General features: G+C 33.8%; 1 long non-coding RNA gene across 1 annotated transcript; it reads right to left on the reverse strand.

The window, feature by feature from the left end:
• Positions 1-8770: 8770 nt before the first annotated feature.
• Positions 8771-9357, reverse strand: LOC113469908. The gene is made up of 2 exons (XR_003393176.1): positions 9123-9357; positions 8771-8821 (listed from the first exon to the last, which is right to left on the reverse strand). It is a non-coding gene; the product is annotated as an uncharacterized LOC113469908 (long non-coding RNA).
• Positions 9358-13370: the final 4013 nt, after the last annotated feature.

The raw sequence follows: 13370 nt of genomic DNA on the forward strand, positions 1-13370 counted from the left end.
AAAGTTTGCAATGTGTTCGAATTCCACCACCATCGAGAATTGAAAAAACTGAGAAAAACTCTGATTAACGTAGAAAAAGTATTTCTAAATTCAACTCCAGTTTATATGCACAGTTTTATTGTTAATTCAAAAACTTTTTGTGTGAAATTGTCCGATGTCTATTTATTAGTTCACTTTGTAAATTCTCAGATGTCACTTTTTACGAACCATGTTGTAACAGTTCAGTTCACTTTGAATTAGAAAATTGTTAAATTGAGATTTAGAATAAAATGTCAGTTACATCTTTAATAATAAAGAAACACATTTAATTGGTTTTCATCAATCAAAGTTCTTAAAGAATAGAGTACAAAAAAGAATTTCAAAATGTGAGCAAAAAAAAGGTGATATCAAAATTATATTAAACACACGGATTAAAGGTACAGTACGAAATGAAAATTCAAGTTGGCTTTATTGAATTGAGATAAGATAAGAACGATTATACAGATGCAATTATGCAAGAGAAGATGTTCAAAGTAAAAAAAGGATTTTTTTTTCTTATTGTGTTAAGCATATTTAAATGCTTCTCACAAATATCGTTCCCCAATTATTATACCTAGATAAATTTCATGACTTGACTTGGACTTGAACCACCAAACTCCAGATCCAAAGTCCAACGCGTTAACCACTGCACCACTGAGTAAAAAAAAAAAGAAGAAGAAAAGATTAGCGGTTGGGTGGAAGAGCTCCTTCAGAAAAACCCTGCCAAAACAAAGCCGTAAAAAAATAATAAGTAACGAAAAAAAGTCTAGCACAGTGGAAATGATTATAATTCCATCAGCGTCATAATCATAACTCATAACTTCACATCCCACACAATAGCACAAATGAGACTAGACATTATTATTCCATACCCCAGACATGGAGCTTGAGGTCTGACTTTCGGCATACAGTGCATTAGATAGAGGTCATTATAAATGACATAATATAGAGATTATTCCTTGATGCAGTGAAGCACATTGAAAACCGCCTATTGAATTGAGTAAACTTGTAAGTTTGATAAGAATAATCCCAAGTGCGTACTTGTACCAGTGGATCGTACCTAAAACTTATCAGTTCTTATCGTTAGAACAACAAAATCAACTAATATACAAGGAGGTTCTCAGGGGCAGGGGGACAATAACAAAATTCTCGAGTAACGAAGTAACTATAATTACCCCTTATCTGCATCTACAACATTATTTATTTTATTTAAGTTTCCAAAAGTAACTTCAAGAACACCCTGTATATCCAGGATTTCAGAGCGAGGGGGGGGGAGTGGATGCTCCAAATTATACCTACGGGGGAGCTGCACCCCATAGCCCTCTCTAAATACGACCCTGCTGAAATTTCAGAATACCTTATGGCCCTACAGGCATATCAAAAAAACTAGACAAATTCCATGGATTACGTCCGTTTTGGCAAAGAAAGGACGTTAAAAGGCTGATCAGGGTGGTGATAGATGTCCTGAAAAGTTCTCATGATGGTGCGATTCACATAATTGGACAATGGTAGTATTTACCAAATTTCTCACGATTACTTATAAGATCTTAAGAACGAAACTTTCGTATCAACTATCACCATGAAACTCAAAGAGAGATTTAGAACTTCCCCCAATCATTATCACTTGTGATTTTGAACCTTTAAGTGATACGACATCCTGCCCCAAATGAACACTATATCTACTTATCTACTATGGTCGGATCAATTGCCGCGTAAGACAAGAAATGATTATTACCTTCATTAATTTAATCGCGTGTTGTTATTATTATGATTATGTAACAAGCACATGTGGGTTTTACATCCCATATTAAAACAAATGGGTAAGTAAATATTTATGTACTTTGCAATTTTCAACAAATAACTTTACATTGCTGAATCAGACTTTAGAGCGGTGATACACATTTTGATTTGAACTCCAAACTTCTGTTAAAATCCTCCGCATCCTTGTAGAACCAACAACAATAAGAAACAAAAACTTAACCAAGTATTCAAAAATAAATACAATAGCTACTTACCATATAGGAACTTATAAATCTTCATACATTAGTAAAATGTGGCCATTGGGAATGCATATTATAATATCAACACCACTGTAGCTAAATAGGTATAACATTTAGCCATATTTTATTACTGTACTTATCAAAGTATTGCAGGATATCAAAGACCAATTCCCTCAAGAAACATACAAGGTATGAATATGAAACTGAACTGACAAAGTGTGAAGATTAGTGTAGAATACAGATGAACACCTGTAATACTGAAGGTATTTATTTCTTAAAACTGCCTTTTTTTCTGAAATAGAACTAAACTTCTGTTTCATTACAGGGTGCTGATACGCCACTACTGTTGTTTGGCGTGGTGGCATTAGCTGTGGCAGCTTTAGCTGGGAAAAAGTATCAATTTTTGATAAGGTAGGTATTCAACTTTAGCAAAGTCCTTCAAAGTGTGTACTATTATTATTCTATTATTCTCTACAAGCTCCATAGCTACTTACCATATAGGAACTTATAAATCTTCATACATTAGTAAAATGTGGCCATTGGGAATGCATATTATACTATCAACACCACTCTAGCTAAATGGGTATAACATTTAGCCATATTTTATTACTGTACTTATCAAAGTATATCAAAGACCAATTCCCTCAAGAAACATACAAGGTATGAATATGAAACTGAACTGACAAAGTGTGAAGATTAGTGTAGAATACAGATGAATAGAAGGCACAAGGGAGACTCTTCACAGAGTAGAGAGTAGCATGTAGGGTGAAATGGATAGGGGAAACACTACACTACCTACATACTTACCATAGGACCATAAAATCCAGTTCCCAATTACTTCTTTCTTTTCTTAAAATACAAAATTACGAATTAAAATCACAGAATCTAGGTCCAAATAGCTATCTGGTATCTGGCACATACAGCTCTCCCCATCAGACTGCAGAAGTTTGTTTTAACTTCTTAAATTGCTCATTCTCTGGTTAAAGAAGCTTGCATAAAATTATGTTGACTCTAACCTGTGTTTTTTTAATTAAATTAAAAAACAATTTAATTTTAAATAATGAACTTATTTATAAAAATAGTTTAAAGACTGAAAGTGTTTATTGCTAAGTTTTTGGCTACCACTAATACTTGAGTAGGTATATCAAGAATCTGTCTTTGTTGACACTCTTAAAGAAATAAAAATAATTTAATAAATACCTACCAACCTATTTAGGTTCAAAGTTGATCAACTCAATGTTCCACTAAATTCACTGGAAAAAGAAACAATTTCTTTCAAAAACTTTATCTTTTTTTATTTCAATTGTAAGTATTTTCTTTTCATAATTGTGTTCAAGAGTGGTGTTCTTTAAAGTAATATGTATCAATTCAGTAAAATCAAGAGTTTATGTAATGTTTATAAAAGTATTAATTGCTATAAACTGCACTGTGAAGAAGACTTGAAAAGATCAAAAATTGGATGGATGAAACCTGATCCTGGAGACTGACATTTACTGGGTCATATGTTTGTTCGTCTTGAGAAGCCAAGATGAGATTGTAGAAGCAAGATTTTGAAATATTTACAAGTGAAAGACATTTACACTTAAATATTTTCATACCTTTGTTGGAAAGTGTTGGTACTTAATGTTCAGTACTTAATTATTTTTTTGTTAAAAACAAACGTTTAAAAAATAAGTATTAATTTTTTTTTTTAAAATAAGTATTATTGTTTTCATATTAAAAGGATACTTTATAAGAATTGTACACATTGAAGGCTCCAGAACTGTGAAAGAATAATTATTCACACTTGGTTTTTTGAAAAGGACTCATCATATTGCAAAGACACAATGTCTGTCAATTCATCCAAGAGAAGTATGAGCTTAAATTTAAGTACAAGTTCCATCATGAATCTGAACTTTCCTCAGTGTGTGGCTTCATCAAACAAGGATGAAACATCAGTGGACAATGGAGACTATGAACCACTTCAAGGTAAGATAATTAAAACACAGATCTGTTGATTTACTTAGAGAGGGAACATATTTTTTTACCCTCTTAATATAATATTGACATTTTTTCCCTCAAAAACAAGCATGATAGAAGAATTATTTAAGTAAAAAAAATCATAGTTTTTGATGATCCCTTTTATGAGCAACCCTATATGAAATGTGCAGATCTATTGAAATAAGGGGGGAAAACATACATTTTACCTACTTTGTTGTTTAGTTTTATTTTGCTGACCCACTCCCTATTGTTTCTCATTTATGAAGGTAAGTATCTTAAGTAGTTAGCCATAAAAGAACAGCATGTTTAGTCAGACTATGAACCACTTCAAGGTAAGATAATTAAAACACAGATCTGTTGATTTACTTAGAGGGGGAACATATTTTTTTACCCTCTTAATATAATATTGACATTTTTTCCCTCAAAAACAAGCATGATAGAGAAATTATTTAAGTAAAAAAATCATAGTTTTTGATGATCCCTTTTATGAGCAACCCTATATGAAATGTGCAGATCTATTGAAATAAGGGGGGAAAACATACACCATCAATGTGTCAGTATTTAGTGTTCTTGTTTCAGCACTCAGTATTCTTGTTGTCAGCACTCAGTGTTCTTGTTGTCAGCACTCAGTGTTCTTGTTGTCAGCACTCAGTATTCTTGTTGGCTTTTGTTGTTTCGGCCCCAACGCTTTCGGCTTGCTTGATGGTATCGGGTAGCTCTAAATGAAACGTTTCAGGCAGGAACATAGTAAGACATGCAACAGCAAACGCCACACAGCCAAATATCAGCATTCATTATTAATTTTATTTATTTATTTTCTCCTCTTTTCAGAACGATGATTTTTTATTAACTGGGTTTTCTTTCTATGTACCTACAGAATAGGTATACATATCTACATTATTTAAGTAACTACTTGAGTAAGTAGGTACCTAACTACTCATCATATAGTTGGGTACCTACAAACCTACAAGTCAACAATGATGTAGGTACCTACTTACCTAGAAAAACAGTGACAAGACTTGAGTGATTCATTACCTACTTATTATGGTAGATAATTACTTGGGTAGGTGAGATGATTAAATTAAATCATGAGCTATACTTGTACATACTCCTTAAGTCCCTAAGTACCTCCTAAGGTTGTTTCATATGGATAGGATATTGTTTAAAAGCTTAGTTGGGATTAATATGTATAAGACTTTAGTTAAGACTAGGTATGTTTACAATTTTAGAATGTAATCTTAGTTTAATATTCAATGTACAATGGATGTATCCATCAATAAATGTAAAAAAAGTGAGTTGACTTTTTTTTATCTACATAGATACCTACCTATGTTTACATCCACCAAATGGAGAAGTTATATTTGGACAAGTAGGAAGTAGGTACAATCAAAATGCAAGAATACCTACCCAATAAATAGTTTGATAGGTCACTCAGTACTCAGTAGGTACCTAATTTTTTCCAATAGATACCATGATATGTAAATATAGCTGATTTTGCAATTTATTTCATATAGAACCTACTTATAGAAAGACTAAACAAACTGTTCTTTTATGGCTAACTACTTAAGATACTTACCTTCATAAATGAGAAACAATAGGGAGTGGGTCAGCAAAATAAAACTAAACAACAAAGTAGGTAAAATGTATGTTTTCCCCCCTTATTTCAATAGATCTGCACATTTCATATAGGGTTGCTCATAAAAGGGATCATCAAAAACTATGATTTTTTTACTTAAATAATTTCTCTATCATGCTTGTTTTTGAGGGAAAAAATGTCAATATTATATTAAGAGGGTAAAAAAATATGTTCCCTCTCTAAGTAAATCAACAGATCTGTGTTTTAATTATCTTACCTTGAAGTGGTTCATAGTCTCCATTGTCCACTGATGTTTCATCCTTGTTTGATGAAGCCACACACTGAGGAAAGTTCAGATTCATGATGGAACTTGTACTTAAATTTAAGCTCATACTTCTCTTGGATGAATTGACAGACATTGTGTCTTTGCAATATGATGAGTCCTTTTCAAAAAACCAAGTGTGAATAATTATTCTTTCACAGTTCTGGAGCCTTCAATGTGTACAATTCTTATAAAGTATCCTTTTAATATGAAAACAATAATACTTATTTTAAAAAAAAAAATTAATACTTATTTTTTAAACGTTTGTTTTTAACAAAAAAAATTAAGTACTGAACATTAAGTACCAACACTTTCCAACAAAAGGTATGAAAATATTTAAGTAAGTGTAAATGTCTTTCACTTGTAAATATTTCAAAATCTTGCTTCTACAATCTCATCTTGGCTTCTCAAGACGAACAAACATATGACCCAGTAAATGTCAGTCTCCAGGATCAGGTTTCATCCATCCAATTTTTGATCTTTTCAAGTCTTCTTCACAGTGCAGTTTATAGCAATTAATACTTTTATAAACATTACATAAACTCTTGATTTTACTGAATTGATACATATTACTTTAAAGAACACCACTCTTGAACACAATTATGAAAAGAAAATACTTACAATTGAAATAAAAAAGATAAAGTTTTTGAAAGAAATTGTTTCTTTTTCCAGTGACTTTAGTGGAACATTGAGTTGATCAACTTTGAACCTAAATAGGTTGGTAGGTATTTATTAGATTATTTTTATTTCTTTAAGAGTGTCAACAAAGACAGATTCTTGATATACCTACTCAAGTATTAGTGGTAGCCAAAAACTTAGCAATAAACACTTTCAGTCTTTAAACTATTTTTATAAATAAGTTCATTATTTAAAATTAAATTGTTTTTTAATTTAATTAAAAAAACACAGGTTAGAGTCAACATAATTTTATGCAAGCTTCTTTAACCAGAGAATGAGCAATTTAAGAAGTTAAAACAAACTTCTGCAGTCTGATGGGGAGAGCTGTATGTGCCAGATACCAGATAGCTATTTGGACCTAGAAAAAAGGAAAAAGTATCAATTTTTGATAAGGTAGGTATTCAACTTTAGCAAAGTCCTTCAAAGTGTGTACTATTATTATTCTATTATTCTCTACAAGCTCCATAGCTACTTACCATATAGGAACTTATAAATCTTCATACATTAGTAAAATGTGGCCATTGGGAATGCATATTATAATATCAACACCACTGTAGCTAAATAGGTATAACATTTAGCCATATTTTATTACTGTACTTATCAAAGTATATCAAAGACCAATTCCCTCAAGAAACATACAAGGTATGAATATGAAACTGAACTGACAAAGTGTGAAGATTAGTGTAGAATACAGATGAATAGAAGGCACAAGGGAGACTCTTCACAGAGTAGAGAGTAGCATGTAGGGTGAAATGGATAGGGGAAACACTACACTACCTACATACTTACCATAGGACCATAAAATCCAGTTCCCAATTACTTCTTTCTTTTCTTAAAATACAAAATTACGAATTAAAATCACAGAAAGAATGTCAAGACAAGGATAAAATCACTCTACTTTGAAATGCAAATGAGTACTTAAAATACTTTAAATATCTAAAAATTAAAATGAAATGAAAAGGTAAAATCTAAAATCAATACGAAAATACCGCTTCGCGTCGCCGTGTGTTTCGTTTGTGCTGATATCGCCACAGTGTTGCCAGGTGAAGAAACAAGTAGAAGATTTCCCCGTGCGGGATATTTTTATTCAGTGCTTATCTCTACTTTGAAATGCAAATGAGTACTTAAAAAACTTTAAATATCTAAAAATTAAAATGAAATGAAAAGGTAAAATCAATACGAAAATACCGCTTCGCGTCGCCGTGTGTTTCGTTATTCGTTTGTGCTGATATCGCCACAGTGTTGCCAGGTGAAGAAACAAGTAGAAGATTTCCCCGTGCGGGATATTTTTATTCAGTGCTTAAAGAACGATAGCGCCTATCAGCCATTCAAACCTTTGGAGCCGGCTAAAATCAGTTAAACCTAAAACCGATCACGAGCTTAGGAGGTACAGATTATACTACAAGGAGTATACTCCATAATTACACAGCACCGATATCGACTTTTTTTAAATCGATCAGAGTAAAATAATGTAGGTAGAGAGTAGGCTTGCCAGACGTCCCGTATTTCCCGGGACGTCCCGTATTTTGGGCACTTTTCAAAATGTCCCGTACGGGACAAGCGTGTCCCGTATTTTCCCCAGTTTCACCATCTCCTCCGGTAATTAATCTTTATCTTTACCAATGTAACAAATTAAAATTTTCTGTAGCACGCCGGATTCGAACCCCGGTCTCCTGATTCGAAGTCCAATGCCTTACCTTAACCAACCATTCCAACACGTCTGTGTATCATACAGTAAAGCATAGCCTCAGTTATAAATGTTATAATAGTAAGGATTGTGGGAATAAACTGTTACCGACTGTTTTCAGCGAAATCTGAAGAAAAAACAGTTGATTTTTAAAAATTGAGTGTTTTTTTTTCTTCCAAAAATTGCAGGGTGAGGGCTAGGGGGGGGGGGGGGGTAAAAAAACTGCTTTTCCCGTATTTTTATTCAAAATCCCGTTTTTTTTTTACGTTTTAGGTTGATTTTTCATTATTATTATTATTTTAATTATTTTTTATTTAATAGGTTTGACAAAGGGAACTGTAACTGCTAGGGTCGTTTTCATTATTGAAAGCATGTTTACTTTCAATTTTCAAAATTACACCACAATTGATCAAAAATTGTGTAAAGATCAAACAGTTCATTACTATCAACTGGTTACTGGCTGCGAATACATGGTACAGAGAAAGTTAATTTTTACTTACACCAAATAATGTGACAATAATTCTTGACAGTTTTTCCGCAAACCCTTGGCCTTCATAGTCCTGGAATATACAATTTATTTTATTAGCAAGGAGTACATAATTTCCTGTGTAAAAATTCATTTTTAAGTTAGATTATTAGAGAATATCTATGTGGGTAAAGGGAATCTATAAGTACTTAGGGAACCTATAAGTATGTAGGCATTGGAATCAGTCCAAATTTTCAAAATAATTGCCTTTAGAGTCCAAAAAAAAGATCTTAGCCTATGGTTTGTAATGTTTTTACTTCTTTTGTACATGGATCTCGTCTTCCTAGAGAGTTACGTACGTGGGTATCTCATATTTCACAAGGGTGCAATCTTACCATATGAGTAGGGATTCCTAGGAACGCCATACTGATAGAAGGGATTGTAATGATTGATCCTGTCTTTTAAAATGATAAATCAACCCCCTCAGAATCTAGATCCACTTGATTTTAACTTGTTGACGTAGCTTTTTCTTTTTGGTTCAATTTTTTAAATACTTCGATTTTCCATATCACTAAAAGCGACGTTGCCATTTGTCATTGGACATGGACATGGACATTACGACAAATGTGAGGTTAGCGCATTCGTTACAACAATGGTTACAACAAGAGGTGAAGAGTGTGAAGTTATCGTCCTATCGAAGCAACTTTTGTGCCCTACTTTTTTTGTTCGAACAGAGACAGCTACTTTTTGGTTCAATTTTTTAAATACCTACTTCGATTTTCCAATTTCCATATCACTAAAAGCGACGTTGCCATTTGTCATTGGACATGGACATTACGACAAATGTGAGGTTAGCGCATTCTTTACAACAAGAGGTGAAGAGTGTGAAGTTATCGTCCTATCGAAGCAACTTTTGTGCCCTACTTTTTTTGTTCGAACAGAGACAGCTACTTACAACGTTGCCGGTTACGTGGGAAATTTCTTTCTACTTTATGGGACTTAAATGTTAAGGGTGGAAAAGGGGAAGATAAATTCGAAATGTTTCACATTTCGTGACATTAGGAAGGGAAAATGGGCTTTTTATGTACACTAGTACATGTTTAGTCTTTCTATAAGTAGGTTCTATATGAAATAAATTGCAAAATCAGCTATATTTACATACCATGGTATCTATTGGAAAAAAATTAGGTACCTACTGAGTACTGAGTGACCTATCAAACTATTTATTGGGTAGGTTTTCTTGCATTTTGATTGTACCTACTTCCTACTTGTCCAAATATAACTTCTCCATTTGGTGGATGTAAACATAGGTAGGTATCTATGTATTTGTTTAGTCTTTCTATAAGTAGGTTCTATATGAAATAAATTGCAAAATCAGCTATATTTACATATCATGGTATCTATTGGAAAAAATTAGGTACCTACTGAGTACTGAGTGACCTATCAAACTATTTATTGGGTAGGTATTCTTGCATTTTGATTGTACCTACTTCCTACTTGTCCAAATATAACTTCTCCATTTGGTGGATGTAAACATAGGTAGGTATCTATGTAGATAAAAAAAAGTCAACTCACTTTTTTTACATTTATTGATGGATACATCCATTGTACATTGAATATTAAACTAAGATTACATTCTAAAATTGTAAACATACCTAGTCTTAATCTACATTATTTTACTCTGATCGGTTTAAAAAAAGTCGATATCGGTGCTGTGTAATTATGGAGTATACTCCTTGTAGTATAATCTGTACCTCCTAAGCTCGTGATCGGTTTTATCTTAACTAAAGTCTTATGCATATTAATCCCAACTAAGCTTTTAAACAATATCCTATCCATATGAAACAACCTTAGGAGGTACTTTTAATCTTAACTAAAGTCTTATGCATATTAATCCCAACTAAGCTTTTAAACAATATCCTATCCATATGAAACAACCTTAGGAGGTACTTAAGGAGTATGTACAAGTATAGCTCGTGATTTAATTTAATCATCTCACCTACCCAAGTAATTATCTACCATAATAAGTAGGTAATGAATCACTCAAGTCTTGTCACTGTTTTTCTAGGTAAGTAGGTACCTACATCATTGTTGACTTGTAGGTATGTAGGTTTGTAGGTATCCAACTATATGATGAGTAGTTAGGTACCTACTTACTCAAGTAGTTAAATAATGTAGATATGTATAGGTACCTATTCTGTAGGTACATAGAAAGAAAACCCTGAAAAGAGGAGAAAATAAATAAATAAAATTAATAATGAAAAAGCCACATGACGCAACGGTTGACGATTTCTTATCTTGTTTACATCCGTTGTGTTCGCGTGAATCAAATGAGTCATTGGCTCATTAGATATATAATGGCTAAAGACTGATTTTTGTTGGCTTCTTGAAAAATTCACTGACCTGTGAACTGTACCTACTAATTTTTACGTGCGTGTATTCTGCTTTTACTCAATACGAGTTTTGTCGATATCTCAAAGTCTTCTCACAAGACCTTACCCCAGCCCTATTAGTTAGCTTGTAAAGCTGTGTCCACAGTCCACACATAGTCGACGCCTTCTACCGACGATCGACGTCCATTGAAACCGTACATGCCTCGACAACATAGATTCACCTCGTCGATCGACGGCGTCGACTATGTGTGGACACAGTTTAAGATAACGCGCCTGCCTTGTATGTGCTAGTGGCTCATTAGATATAATATATAATGGCTAAAGACTGATTTTTGTTGGCTTCTTGAAAAATTCACTGACCTGTGAACTGTACCTACTAATTTTTACGTGCGTGTTCGATGTAAGTAATTCGCTTTATAAATGTTCGTTTTTTTTTTTGCTTTTCTCCTTCACTGTTCATTGACAGTTCGCGGACGATATTATTGTGACTAAAGTTCACTGAAAACGGGACTAGATTAGATCTGAAACGCCCGAAAAGGATGAGGTACGTACCAACCTTATGTTCATACCTACATACCGTGGGTGGCCACCAAACTTATCTTTAGCGTTAGGTATATAAATATATACATACTTACTGATTAGAGAGCTGCACATGTGGCTCGCGAGCCACGTTATGGCCACCCCTGCTATGTACGAATACGAAGTGAAAAATGTATGTTCTGGTAGTTTCTCTAAAGGTAAGTAGATTCAATGACTTAAGAAGGGGGGGGGTCTACCGTCAACAGACTTTCGCTATCTGTTGTATCTAGTCCATTCTAGTCTTGTAGTGTAGGGAACGTGATATAAACACATCCTGTATTGCTGAGTGTACATTGACCCGAAAGCTACATCGAAGTGTATTACAGAAACACCAACAGAGAGTTATACTTCTAGGTTGTTTGCCTACTCGTCAGCGTTTTCCACTCAACACGTGCTAATTTCAGTGAGAGTGTTCGCATTACGCAAGTCAGAAGGCTACACACAACAGTGAGGATATCGATTGAACTTTGTATCCATTATTGTGAGTTTGTATACATGTATGCTTGTGTGATGAGCACTCAAAGTTAACGTGCATTAATAATCTGTTTCGGACGCCCCCAACTCAGGAAACAGGGCCGTGAACAGAGAATAAATAGAATAAAATAAATGTGGAGGACAAAGGGTTGGGGGAGAGGCGTGTACTTAAAATAATACAAATGTCCGGAGTCATTTTTACAGAGTCAAAAGATAAAAAAACATAAAGGGATTAATGTCGCTGTATAACTGCTGAGGTTTTTAGGGGGTTTTACCCTCCTTTTGGCGACAAACTACCCCCCTCCTCACATTAACCTCATCCAGCCTGAGTGAGGTGGGAACAAGATGGGCCCGTCCCTCCGGGAATTTTTTAGCCCGTAGTTTATTCGATCATGATTAGAGAAAATCAGTACCTATGTACCTACCTAATTTGTTTAATATTCAGTTTATTATTATTCTTGATTTGATTTTTTGATTTTACTTTCATGCAATGATTTAAAATCAAGACTAGAGCCCGTTCTCCCTTTATTCCCAATATAATGTTTAAGTCACCCATCCATTTATTGGCTTTGCTCGGCGTAGCTGCGGAGGATTTTAACAGAAGTTTGGAAATCAAAATGTGTATCACCGCTCTAAAGTCTGATTCAGCAATGTAAAGTTATTTGTTGAAAATTGCAAAGTAAATATTTACCCATTTGTTTTAATATGGGATGTAAAACCCGCATGTGCTTGTTACATAATCATAATAATAACAACACGCGATTAAATTTAATGAAGGTAATAATCATTCCTTGTCTTACGCGGCAATTGATCCGACCATAGTAGATATAGTGTGTGTTCATTTGCGGCAGGATGTCGTATCACTTAAAGGCTCAAAATCACCAGTGATAATGATTGGGGGAAGTTCTAAATCTCTCTTTGAGTTTCATGGTGATAGTTGATACGAAAGTTTCGTTCTTAAGATCTTAAGTAATCGTGAGAAATTTGGTAAATACTACCATTGTCCAATTATGTGAATCGCACCATCATGAGAACTTTTCAGGACATCTATCACCACCCTGATCAGCCTTTTAACGTCCTTTCTTTGCCAAAACGGACGTAATCCATGGAATTTGTCTAGTTTTTTTGATATGCCTGTAGGGCCATAAGGTATTCTGAAATTTCAGCAGGGTCGTATTTAGAGAGGGCTATGGGGTG

Source organism: Diaphorina citri, unplaced genomic scaffold (assembly GCF_000475195.1).
Source record: "Diaphorina citri unplaced genomic scaffold, Diaci psyllid genome assembly version 1.1 scaffold1283, whole genome shotgun sequence".
NCBI lineage: Eukaryota > Metazoa > Arthropoda > Insecta > Hemiptera > Psyllidae > Diaphorina > Diaphorina citri.